Source organism: Mobula birostris, chromosome 8, assembly GCF_030028105.1.
Source record: "Mobula birostris isolate sMobBir1 chromosome 8, sMobBir1.hap1, whole genome shotgun sequence".
NCBI classification, from domain to species: domain Eukaryota; kingdom Metazoa; phylum Chordata; class Chondrichthyes; order Myliobatiformes; family Myliobatidae; genus Mobula; species Mobula birostris.
In genome coordinates this window covers 159,348,294-159,361,549 of record NC_092377.1, presented here as the reverse complement: position 1 = coordinate 159,361,549, position 13,256 = coordinate 159,348,294, and positions in this window count along the sequence as shown.

Below are 13,256 nucleotides of genomic sequence, written 5' to 3'. Positions count from 1 at the left end.
TAATAAACTAGGATGTGAAAATGCTGTGCGGTTCTGAGAAAGCAGGGAGTCTGAATCAGTGTCTCCTGGTAGAGAGGTCACCGTCAGTGCAATGAGGAGAAGAGGAAGATGTATTATTTTGGGCAATGTTTTCTCTGAAGAGCAACTGAACCTTGAAAGAGGTATATTAGATCCCGGTAAACTGTTTGCGCATTTATTTATTGCGTTGCGCAAGTATCCACTCTTGCCAGCTGATTAAGAGGAAGTGAATTTGATTAGCCTGTGTCATGATGCCTGAGAAATAGTTTGTTGAATTCCAGTACAGGGTGTTTTTTTTTGCTAAAGAGGATAATTTGTGCTCTCCTGCATAATGAAGCGTGGCATAGCCCTCGTCATGAGCAGACTGACATGGCAGCCGCGTGAAAAACGCTACACTGTACAGAGAGGGAGGGGCGGGGGAGAGGGGGGAGGGGAGAGATGGGGAGGACGGGGGAGGGGAGAGTGGCAGAGTGGGGGAGGGGGAGGGAGGGGGAGGGAGGGGGAGAGAGGAGGGGGAGGGAAGGGGAGAGAGGAGGGTGAGGGAGGGGGAGAGAGGAGGGTGAGGGAGGGGGAGAGAGGAGGGGGGAGGGAGAGGGGAGGGAGAGAGGGGGAGGGGAGGGGGAGGGGAGGGGGAGAGTGAGGGGGAGGCGGAGAAAGGGGAGGTGGAGGGGGGAGAGAGAGGGGGAGGGAGTGAGGGGGAGGGGGAGAGGGAGGAGGGGAGAGAGGGAGGGGGAGAGGGAGGAGGGGAGAGAGGGAGAGGGGGAGGGAGAGGGGGAGAGTGAGGGGGAGGGGAGGGGAGAGTGAGAGGGGGAGGGGAGAGTGAGGGGGAGGGGAGAGTGAGAGGGGGAGGGGAGAGTGAGGGAGAGGGGAGGGGAGAGTGGGGGAGGTGGAGAGTGAGGAGGAGGAGAGAGGGGGAAAGAGGGGGAGGGGAAAGGGGGAGTGAGGAGAAATGGGGAGGGGAGGATGGGGAGAGGTGGAGGGGAGAGAGGGGAGGATGGGGAAAGAAGGGGAGGGGAGAGGGAAAGGGGAGGGGGGAAAGAGGGGGAGAGGGGAGGAGGCAGAGGGGAGAGAGATGGGGAGGGGATGGGGAAATGGGTGAGGGGAAGGGGGATGGGAGGGGAGAGTGAGGGGGAGAGATAGGAGGGAAGGGGGAGGGGAGAGAGAGGGGAGGGAGGGGGAGGGAGGGGGAGGACAGGGAGGGGGAGAAAGATGGGGAAGAGGGAGAGAGGGAGGAGTGTGAAAGAGGCGGGGAGGACTGGGGGGAGGGAGAGAAGGGGTGTGGCCTGAGGGGGAGAGAGGGGCAAAAACAGGGGGGGAGGGAGGAGAAGGACTGGAGGGAGAAAGTAGGAGAAGGATAGATGGGACAAATTGGAGAAAGAGAGAGGGGTGGAGGACTGCGGTGGAGGGAGAGAGGGGGCATTCTGGAGGGGGGGAGAGAGTGGGACAGGACTGGGGGGGGAGGGAGAAAGAGGGGGTGGGTTGGGGGAGGGAGAGAACAGGAAGGCCTGGGGGAAAGGGGGAGGGGGAGGACTGGGATGGAGGGAGAGAAGGGGGTTAGGACTGGGAGGGAGAGTGGGTAGAACTCAGTGGGGAGAGTAGGGGGAACACCGGGGGGAGGGAGAGAGGCAGTGGGGGAGGGAGTGAGGGGGGAGGCCTGGAGAGGGAAGGAGGTGAGAGGACTGCAGCGGAGGGATTGGGGGGAGGACTGAGGGAGAAAGAGATGGGGAGGACTGGGGTGGGAGAGTGGGGAAGGACTGGATGAATGGAGAGGGAGGGAGAGAGAGGGTGAGGACTTGGGGAGGATGGGGAGAGAGTGGGAAGGATGGGTAGAGGGAGAGGGGGTGGGAGAGAGAGGGGGAGGATTGGGGGAGGGAGAGAGGGGGGCCAAAGGGGTAAGGAGGGGAGAGATGGGGAACAAGTGAGAGAGGGGAGAATGGGGTGGGAAGGGTAGAGATGGGGCTGGTGGGGTGGGAGGGACAGGGAGTGAGAGGGGGAGGGAGAGAGAGGGAGAGAGTGATAGGCAGAGAAGAGAATGGGGGAGGGAGAATGGGGAGAGAGGAGGAGGATGGAGGTGTGGGAGGAGAGATGGGGAGAGAGAGAGGGAGGGAGCCAGAGATGGGAGGGAGGGAGAGAAGGAGGTGGAGAGAGAAAGAGACTTTATACAGCAATTGCAGTCGGCATTGAGGCGTTTCATCGACCTCTGTCAGCTCTGTCCCACTGGGCTGCTGCCCATAACAAACCAGTACAGGAAGTCTCCACCATTCTCTTCACCCCACCTCCCCAGCTCTTAGATTCAGATCAAGAGTGCATCCCTTTGAGGCAGGTCCCACAGCTGGAAGAGGGGAAAGGCACCAGAAAGCAAAAACTGGGGCGGCGAACACAGTACGTGCTCCAAGATGGTGCCAAGCAGTGAGCAATGTTGGGTTGCAGTTCAAATTTAGCTGTTTTTTTTAAAAAAGTTGTTTAATTTTGTATTACTTTTGAGTTCATAAGGATGGTTTTGGGGACAAAGAGGGGAGTTAGGGGGCGGATTTGGGTTTAGGAACGGGAACGTGGCTGAATTAGAAGTCAGACCAGTGATCGTCTCCGCTCCAGGTTCAAAAATTAGTGACGTGGACATGCAACATCTGTGCTTGGATGTCAGAAGTCAGGACAGTAGACCAATATTGAAACGCTTCTCCAGCATTTTGTGTGTGTTGCTCAGGTTTCCAGCATCTGCAGATTTTCTCTTGTTTGCGATTGGGTTAACATCTACGGAGTATTTGGTGGCTCTGGGCTGGAGTTCCAGAGAATGGTGAGGTGGGAAGGTTTGGGGGATCTCATTGAAACCTATTGAATATTGAAAGGCCTAGGTATAGTGGATGTGGAGAGGGTGTTTCATATAGTGGGGGAGTCTAGGATCAGAGGGCACATGTTCAGCATAGAAGCCGCCCCTTTTAGATGAAGAGGAGTTTCTTTAGCTAGAGGGTAGTGAATCTGCTGTTGATGCCAATTCATTTGGTACATTTGAAGTGCAGATTGATGCATTACCTCTATACAATGAGTGGATTTCTTTTGCGCCCTTCTGAGAGATTTATCAGGAGCACTGTATACGCAGGGTCCTTAACATTACTAATGATCTTCCCCATTCATCCAACAATGTGTTTGACTTCAACCATCAGGCAGGAGGTACTGTAACATTAGGACAAAGACTGTTCGGATGGGGAACAGCTTCTTCTCCCAGGCTGTGAGATTACTGAACTCCCTGCCGTCACCCAGCTCATCGTATGAAATGCCAGTAGTGAGTATTTTTGACTTGTAAATGTACCTTATTAGTTGTTAATATATTAGTGGTAATATTACCTTTGTGTTGTGTGTGAGTTATATGTACTGTGTTGTGCATCTTGGTCTAGAGGAATATTGTTTCGTTTGGTTGTACACACGTGTACAGTTAGACGACCAAAATCTTGAATGAACTTGAGCTTCCTTAAACACGAGAAATTGTGCAGACGCTGGAAATGCAAAGCAAAACACTCAAAGTGTTGGAGGAACTTAGCTGGTCAGGCAGCTTCTGTGGAGTGGCATAGACAGTTGATGTTTCAGGTCGAGACCCTTCTTCAGAAAAAAGAGACCCTTCTTCAGGAAGATCCCAGAATAGAAAGGTGGGGGGACGGGGAAAGAGGATAATGAAAAGGTGATGGGTGAAGCCAGATATGTAGGAAAGGTAAAGGGACTGGCATGGAAGCAATCTGATAGGAGGGGCGAGTGGACTTCAGGAGAAAGGGAAGGAATAGGCAGGTGAGAAGAGGTAAAAGGCAGAAGAAGAACGGGGAGAAAGGGGGGAAAAATTATCGGAAGGGGAAATCGATATTCATGCCACAAAGTTGGAGGCTACCCAGATAAAATATAAGGTGTTGCTCCCCCACCCAGAGGTGGCACAAGAGGAGGCCATGGACTGAGATGTTTTAATGAGAATTAAAATATTTGGCCACCAGGAAGTTCTGCTTTAGGTGAATGGAGCAGAGGTGCTCGATAAGGCAGTCCCCAATTTACGATGGGTCTCAGTAATGTAGAGGGGTCCGCATTGGGAGCACCGCACACAATAGCTCTGCTATTGGAGACATGAGACTGCCTTTTGACTGCTGGTGGAATCGCTCTGCTGCCAGAGAGGGAAGCCTGTGTGGCCTGCCGGAGAATGTTACTCAGGTTTTCTGCATTTTGGATATGAACTTGGACTATGGACTTTTTTTTCCAGTTTTATATTTTTCATATTCTGTGTTTTTCACTCAATCTCTCTCATTTTTTTTGTGGGACTGGTGTAGGGGGGTTGATGTATCTGCTTCAACTTTGTTTACTTTTTTTTGTGCGGGGAGGAGGAATTTTGGGGCTGATACATATGTTGCCATTCTTTTCTTTCTTGGTTTTGTGGCTATGTGGAGAAGAAGAATTTCAGAGTTGTATACTTTGATAATGAATGAACTGTTGAACATTTGAATAGTGACCCCAGCGGATCTGCAGGTGAAATATCGCCTCACCTAGAAGGATGGTCTGGGGCTTTGAATGAACTGTCTTGATTAGTAAGGGCGTTGAAGGTCACAGGGAGAAGGCAAGAGAATGCAATTGAGAGGGAAATTAAATCAGTCACGGTGAAATGGCAGAGCAAGTTTGATGGGCCAGATGGTTTAATTCTGCTCCTATGTCTTAGGGTGGTTGACATTGGCAGGAAAATGGGTCTTGGAAGTCAACCTTTATGATGACTCATTCTTGGGACACGAACAGGCATATAAGTTATTCTATATGGGCACATTAAATAAACACATATTGTACACAAACTCCCTCTGCACACTCTATTCCTCTTCTTCACACTCTCCACTTTTACAGGTTTTGCATCACTTACCACTTTTTAAAAAAAAATGAGCTTAAAATTTTAACACCTTGTAGACTCTGAGCTCCCCACACCCCTTCGTGGAAACACTACTTGGGGTTCTGCCAGGGTGGATGACTAAAGGCTGGGTAATAGATTGTAATGTCCTTTTTTATAGTGCAGTTTTAATAGTTCTTGACCTTCTGCTGAGAGGGGTGCCTTTAAAAAGATTTGTACATGAGCAGGCAAGGATGATTAATCGGAAGCTGATTGAAGAGTATGGAGTTCATCTGAACTAGCCTCTGCATTACATGAACAGACATGCCTAGCCTCCCTCACCATTTAGCAAGGGCACATCAGTATTCTCCTCAGCTGTGAGTTAGTTAACCTTGAATTCAGTACAATTTCATGGCAGTTGTATTCTGTAGTGGAAACCTCATCACACCCTGACCAATAACTGGATTCTCATTAACTGTGAAATACGCAGTGTGATTTTCCTGGGCATGAGCAAATTATTAGGGTAGAAATTCAGTAACTGCTAATGTGTCACTACACAGCTGGTCTAACCTTGAGGACAGAGATGGCTAACAACTCTAATCCTCGAAATAGCTGGAAGGATGTTGTAAACTCAATCACTCACACCTCTCTCTCACGCCCACACGCACAAATACTGCTCACTCACAATGGCACGTTTTGCATACAACTCACAAACCCATACCTTTCACTTAAACAAACAAACACACACACACACACACACTCACACACGTCTCACAAATACCTGATTCACTCACAACCACATGCTTCACATAAAACACGCATACACACACGTCTCAGAAATGCCTCTCACTCACTCGTACATCTCACTCACACACACACACACACACACACACACACACACACACACACACACACACACACAAAACACCTCTCACATACACACATCTTTCCCACCTGCACACATAAATGCAGATACAAACACACAAACGTGAAGTACAACTGACTGTAATTTGGTAGGTGTAGAACTGTTCTCGTACTAAAGAAGACTGAGAGCAAGTTTGGAGGAGGTGGTCAGGGTTGGAATGGGTTTACAGAGGGTAAACTGTGGGCACCTTTTTCTATTAACAACTTGGGTGGCGGGGGTGTGGGAGTGTGGAAGGGAGATGCCTCCAGGCAGAGGTGATGGTCCTGATCTGAAGAGGAGAAGATGGCGGTGTGACGCAGTGTGCAGCGGCCACTCCGGTGATGAATATCTGTTATCTGTCAAGTAGGGTGCCGTGCACAATGCTGATTTGATAGAGGCAGATGGGAGAGCATGGAGGAACATCTGGTGAAACTTCTGAAATGCCTGCTTGGCTGCTGCTGCTACTGTGTGATCCAGGATCTCCGGAGGGGAAGGCCCAGAATCCTCGGCCTTGACTGTTGCTTGGCGGCCGGGCCGGGGTCGAAGCGCTTTGCAGTGATAGTGCTCGGTGTCGGAAGGCTGGTCGGCGGCTCGAAGTTTTCGGATGGACTCAGAGTCCGCTGCGGTCGGGTGCTTCCATGGTGCTGCGTCGGCAAGTTTGCGGCACTGGAGGTTCATGGCAGGGAGAGTTTCTCCCTTCTACCGTCTGCGTGAGATGATGGGGCTATCGGGACTTCGAGACTTTTTTTTACCGTGCCCATGGTCTGCTCTTATCAAATTACGGTACTGCTTTGCACTGTTGTAACTATATGTTATAATTATGTGGTTTTTCTCAGTTTTTCAGTCTTGGTTTGTCTTGTGTTTCTGTGATATCACACTGGAGGAACATTGTATCATTTCTCAATGCATGCATTACTAAGTGACAATAAAAGAGGACTGAGTGTCCTCATAATCTAATCTAATCTAATCTAATCTAATCTAATCTCTGTTCTGTAGCAGCATTGAGCAGGGGGTTCCCAACCTGGGATCCACAGACCCCTAGCTCAGTGGTATTGCTCCATGCCATGTGAAAGGTTGGGGATCCTGGCATAGAGGATGTCAGGCTGCTTAAAAGGGAACTGAAAGGTGATTGAGAAAGAGTCATCTGCAGGGAAATGGCACAGGACAGATTGCTCTAGAAAGCATGGAGTCTCTGGACTAAATGGTCTTTTTCTGTATGGCAACCATTCTATAATTCTTACACCCAACCCACTTCGTTCAGTGTTGTCAATAAATGATCTGTTTAAATTATCTGCAACATCCTTACAGTCAGCGACAGCAAGAGCAGGAAATTGATTGTAGACTTCAGAAGGGGAAATTGGGAGAGCACTTACCAGTTGAGGGACCAGCGGTGGAGAGGGTGGGCAGTTTCAAGCTCTTCGACATCAACATCTCGGAGGATCTATCCTGGGCCCAACATATTGATGAAATCATGAAGAAGGCATGCCAGCAGCTCTGCTCTATCAGGAGTTTGAGATTTGGTATGTCGCCAAAGACTCCCTCAGAATTTCCACAGATGTAACACAGAGAGCACAGTGACTGGTTGCGTAACCCCCTGCTATGGAGGCTCCAATGCACAGGATCATACGAGGCTGCAGAGGTTTGTAGACTCGGCCTGCCCATCACAGGCACAAGCCTCCCCATTATTGAGCACATCTACATGAAACGCTGGTGCAGGAAAGCAAAATCCATTATTAGGGACCTCCACCACCCAGGACATGCTCTCTTCTCGCTGTTGCCATTGGGAAGAAGGTACAGGAGCTTCTGAACTCCCCTCCAGGTTCTGGAACCCCTCAACCATCAGGCTCTTGAACCAGAGGGGATAACTTCACTCAACTTCACTTGCCTCATCCTTGACCTGTTCCCGCAACCAATGGACTCACTTTCAATGACTCTTCATCTCATGCTGTCAATTGCTTAATTGTTTCTTATTATTTATTTATTTTTGCATTTGCACAGTTTGTTGTCTTCTGCACTCTGGTTGAATACCCAAGTTGGACGATCTTTCATTGATCCAGTTATAGTTACTATTCTATAGATTTGCTGAGTAGGCCCACAAGAAAATGAAACCCAGGGTTGTATATGGTGACGTATATGTACTTTGATAATAAAATTTACTTTGTGTTTTGAACTTTGATGGGAGAGAGGAACTGGTTGCAAGTTTTGTTTACAAAGAAGACAACTGAACCACAGTCAAGTTTATTACTTTACTTTATTGTCGCCAAACAATTGATACTAGAGTGTACAATTATCACAGTGATATTTGATTCTGCGCTTCACGCTCCCTGGAGTACAAATCTATAGTAAATATTAAAAATCTAAATTATAAATCATAAATAGAAAATAGAAAAGGGAAAGGAAGGTAATGCAAAAAAACTGAGAGGCAGGTCTGGATATTTGGAGGGTATGGCCCAGATCCGGGCCAGGATCCATTCAGCAGTCTTATCACAGTTGGAAAGAAGCTCTTCCCAAATCTGGCCGTATGAATCTTCAAGCTCCTGAGCCTTCTCCCGGAGGGAAGAGGGACGACAAGTGTGTTGGCTGTGTGGGTCGTGTCCTTGATTATCCTGGCAGCACGGCTCCGACAGCATGTGGTGTAGAGTGAGTCCAAGGACGGAAGATTGGTTTGTGTGATGTGCTGGGCTGTATTCATGATCTTCTGCAGCTTCTCTGGTCTTGGACAGGACAACTTCTATATCAGGTTGTGATGCACCCTAGAAGAATGCTTTCTACGGTGCATCTATAAAAATTAGTGAGGGTTTTAGGGGACAGGCCAAATTTCTTTAGTTTTTTTAGGAAGTAAAGGTGCTGGTGGGCCTTCTTGGCAGTGAACTCTGCTTGGTTGGACCAAGTCAGGTTATTTGTGATATTGACCCCGAGGAACTTAAAGCTTTTGACCTGTTCCACTTGTACACCACTGATGTAAATGGGGTCGTGCGGTCCGCTACTCCTTCTGAAGTCAACAACCAATTCCTTTGCCTTGCTGACGAAGTAATAATAATGATGATTTGTCATTATCTCTGACAAATGTCATGGAAGTTATTGCTTTGAGGCAGCAGTACAAGGCAATACAAAAAAATACCATAGGTTACAAATATAAAAATAAATAGGTGAAAAAGAGAGCAAATTGGTGAGGTAGTGTTTATGGGTTCATGGCCTGTTCAGAAATGTGATGGCAGAGGGGAAGAAGCTGTTCCTGAATTTCTGAGTGTGTATCTTCAGGCTCTTGTACCTCCTCCCTGATGGTAGCAATGAGAACAGAATATGTCCTGGATGGTGAGAGTCCTTAATAATGGCTTCTTGATGTGCTTTCTTGATGCAACGCCTTTCGAGGATGTTCTTGATGGTGGGGAGGTTGGTGTCCATGATGGAGATGGCTAAGCTTACAACTTGCTGCAGCTTTTTTCCCCAGTCTTGAGCATTGGTGCCTCCATACAAGGTGGCGATGTAACCAATCCGAATAGTCTCTCCAGTGAACTCAGCAGAAAGTTGTTCGAGTCTTTGGTGACATACTAAATCTCCTTAATGCCCTAATGAAGTATAAGTGCTGCCGTGTCTTCTTTGTGATTGCATCAAAGTGCTGAGCCCAGGACAGATAATCAGAAACATGAAACTGCTAACAATTTTCACTGCTTATCCCTCAATGACACCTTCCATTGCAAACTCCTGCTGCGTTTTGTTCCATCTTCCACTTCCTGAAGTCCACAATCAATTTCTTGGTCTTGCTGGCATTGAGTGCAAGGTTGTTGTTGCAACACCACTCAACCAGCTGATTTGTCTCACTCCAGTACGCTCCGCCACCTGAGATTTTGCCAACAGCAGTGGTGTCGTCAGCAGATTTGTAGATAGTGTTTGAGCTGTGCCTAGCTACACCGTTGTGGGTGTAGATAGAGTACAGCGATGGGCTAAGCACACATTCTGTGTTGATTGACAGTGAGGAGGAGGGAATGGATGCATTTGAAATCCATCACTTTCCCATCTGCATTAACTTCTGCTGAGGATCATTGTCTAAAGCAAGGATTCCCATCCTTTTTTATTCCATGGACCTCTACCATTAACCAACGGGTCTGTGAATCCAGTTGGGAAGCCTTGGTGACTTTCATAAACACTCAGTGCCTACTTTATTAGATACAGAATATACCTAATAAAGTGGCCACAGTGTACATTGGTGATATTCTGTTGCTGTAGCCCATCCACTTCAACGTTGTGTATTCAAAGATGCTCTTCTGCACACCACTGTTGTAACGTGTAGTTATTTGAGTTCCTGCCAGCTTGAACCAGTCTGGCCATTTTCCTGTGACCCCTCTTATTAACAAGTTTCACCCACAGAGCAACACTCACTGGATGGCTTTTTTTTTTGCATTATTCTCTGTAGATTCTAGAGACTGCTATGGGTGAAAAATCCCAGGAAATCAGCAGTTTCTGAGATACTCAAGCCATCCTGTCTGGCACCAACAATCATTCCAAATCACAAGTCATTTAGATCACATTTCTTCCCCGTTCTCATGTTGATCTGAACAACAGCAGAACGTCTTGACCATGTTTGCATGCTTTTATGCATTGAATTGGTGCCATGGGATTGGTTGATTAAATAATTATATTAATAAGCAGGTATACAGGTGTACCTAATAAAGTGGCCATTGTGAGTGTATGCCATTAATTATTTACTTACTGAGATAGAGTGCCAAAAAGGCCCTTCTGGCCTTTCGAGCTGTACCTCCCAGCACCCCTGCCCACCGATTTAGCCCTAACTTAATCACAGGACAATTTACAATGACCAATCAACCTATCAACAGGTGCATCTTTGGTCTGTGGGAGGAAACCCGAGGAAACCACACAGTCACAGGGAGAGCGTACAAACTCCTGACAGACACTGGCAGGAATTGAATCTGTGTGGCTGGTACTGTAAAGCCTTATGGTAACTACCACACTCCTGTGCTGTCCCAATACTTGATGGAATGAGTGAAACTGCCTCTGGTTGTCGCATGTCACGCCAACACACCACAACAAATTCCCAGTACATGTAAATAAATATGGTGAATAAAATTGATTCCTGATATAAAATTCAACATTGCTAGACAGGTCAGGGTTTCATAAATTTAATTTTCAAATGAATGAAAATCCATGGACTAATCACCAGAAATTACACTGATTCCTGCATCTGCAGTCTCCATTTTACTTTGATATTTTAAACCATAAATTAAGGAAATCAGATTAAAGCCAATATCAATCAATTTGACTAATCAGAGGCCAGAGGACAACATAATCTGTAAAAGTCTTTGGGTCAAATGTTACTTAATCTCATTGTGATTAGCGCAAATGACAACCAGTTGAGATGGGAGAACATTGAAATAAATTGCTAACACTCACAATCCACGGATCTCTCAGCTCTCTTGTAAAGTAGCAGGCTGAGGCTGTGATCCAGTGTGAAGCTTCAAGACGCTGCTAAAGATTTGATACAAGGACCACCTCAGGCTGATTGAAACTTCCCTCATCCCCAGCATGGGTGTGCAAAATGGAAGTTTCAATGATTCCCGTGTAGGAGCGTTTATGTTGAGGAAGATCCCATTGAAAATTTCACTCATTTGCACTTTTCGAACATATACTAGAAAGTTTGTGAACCCTGTAGGATTTTCTATATTTCTGCATAAATATGATTAGATCTTCACAGAGGTCCTACGGCTAGATAAAAAGAATCCAAATTAAATAAGTAACATAAAAACATTAAACTTGTTCATTTATTTATTGAGAAAAATAATCCAATGTTACATGTATTTGTTGGAAAAAGTATGTGAACCTTTACTTTCAGTAACTGGTATGACCCCCTTGTATGGTAATAACTTCAGTCAAACATTTCTGGTCACTGTTGATCAGTCCTGCATATCGGCTTAGAGGAATTTTAGACCATTCCTCCTTAAAGATGGTGCTGGGCACATGGCCAAGTGGTTAAGGCGTTCGTCTAGTGATCTGAAGGTCGCTAGTTCGAGCCTCAGCTGTGGCAGCGTGTTTGTGTCCTTGAGCAAGGCACTTAATCACACATTGCCCTAGTCTGTGCGAGGAGTGGCGCCCCACACAGACTTCCAATCTGTGCCTTGTAAGGCATGAAAATGCCCGACGCAGGCCTCTCATGGTCTGAATCGACTTTCCCTCCCTCCTTAAAACTGCTTCAACTCTGGGATGCTGGTGGGCTTCCTTGCATGAGCTGCTTGCTTCAGGTCCTTCCACAACATTTCTACAGCATTAAGGTCAGGAGTTTGACTTGGCCGTTCCAAAACACAAATTTTCTTCTTTTTAAACCATTCTGTTGTTGATTTACTCTTGTCTTTTGGACCATTGTCTTGTTGAATTATTGAACTTATATTCAGCTCCAGGTGAAGACTGCCACCCTGATATTCTCCTGTAAAATGTCTTGATACAATTTTGAATTCATTGTTCCCTCAATGATTGGAAATTGTGCAGGCCCTGGTGAATCAAAGCAGCCCCAAACCATGATGCTGCTTCCACCACGCTGCACAGTTGAGTTGAGGTTTTGGTGTTGGTGCGCAGTGCCCTTTTTCCTCCAAACATGGCAATGTGCATTTCTGCCAAAAAGTTCAACTTTTTTCTCATTTGTCCACAGAACATTGTCCCAGAAGTGTTATAGAACATCCAGGTGATCTTTTGCAAACTTGAGTCGGGCAGCAATTTTTTTAGGAAAACAGTGGTTTCCTCTGTGGTGTCCTTCAATGAACACCATGCTTGTTCAGTGCTTTTCTCATAGTGGATACATGAACAGAGGCTTTAGCAAGTTCTGGAGATTTTTGCAGGTCTTTTGCTGTTATCCTTGGGTTCTTTTTCTCCTTCTTCAGCATTGGATGTTGTGCTCTTGCTGTGATATTTGCAGGATGCCCTCTCCTAGGGAGAGAAACAACAGTAACAAATTTCCTCCATTTGTAGACAATTTCTCTAACTGTGGACTGATGAACGCTCAAGTCTTTAGAAATGCTCTTGTAGCCTTTTCCAGCTTCATACATCTCTACAAATCTTCTAAGGTCCTTTGAAAGTTGTTTTGATCGAGGCACGGTGCACATAAACAGACCTTTCTTGAGAAGAGCAGGCTCTGTCAGTAACCTGACTTTGTGTGTCTTTTTTTTTATAGGGGAAGGCATCTCTACAACCCACACCTCCAATCTCATCTCATTGATTGGAGCACCTGACTCCAAATAGCTTTTGTAGAAGGCATTATCCCAGAGGTTCACACACTTTTTCCAACAAATACATGTAACATGTAATAGTGTGGTGGGTCATATACCGGGTGAAACAGGAAGTATTGGGGATAACTGCACGTCTGTGTCTTTGCTATTGCTTCGCTCATGCTTGAGCGCTTGGTGTCGGGCGCCAATGCTTTTTATTCCCAGTGGAGGGAGTGGGGATCGTTGCTTGCTGCTACTTACGCACGGGAGGGAGGGGAGCTGG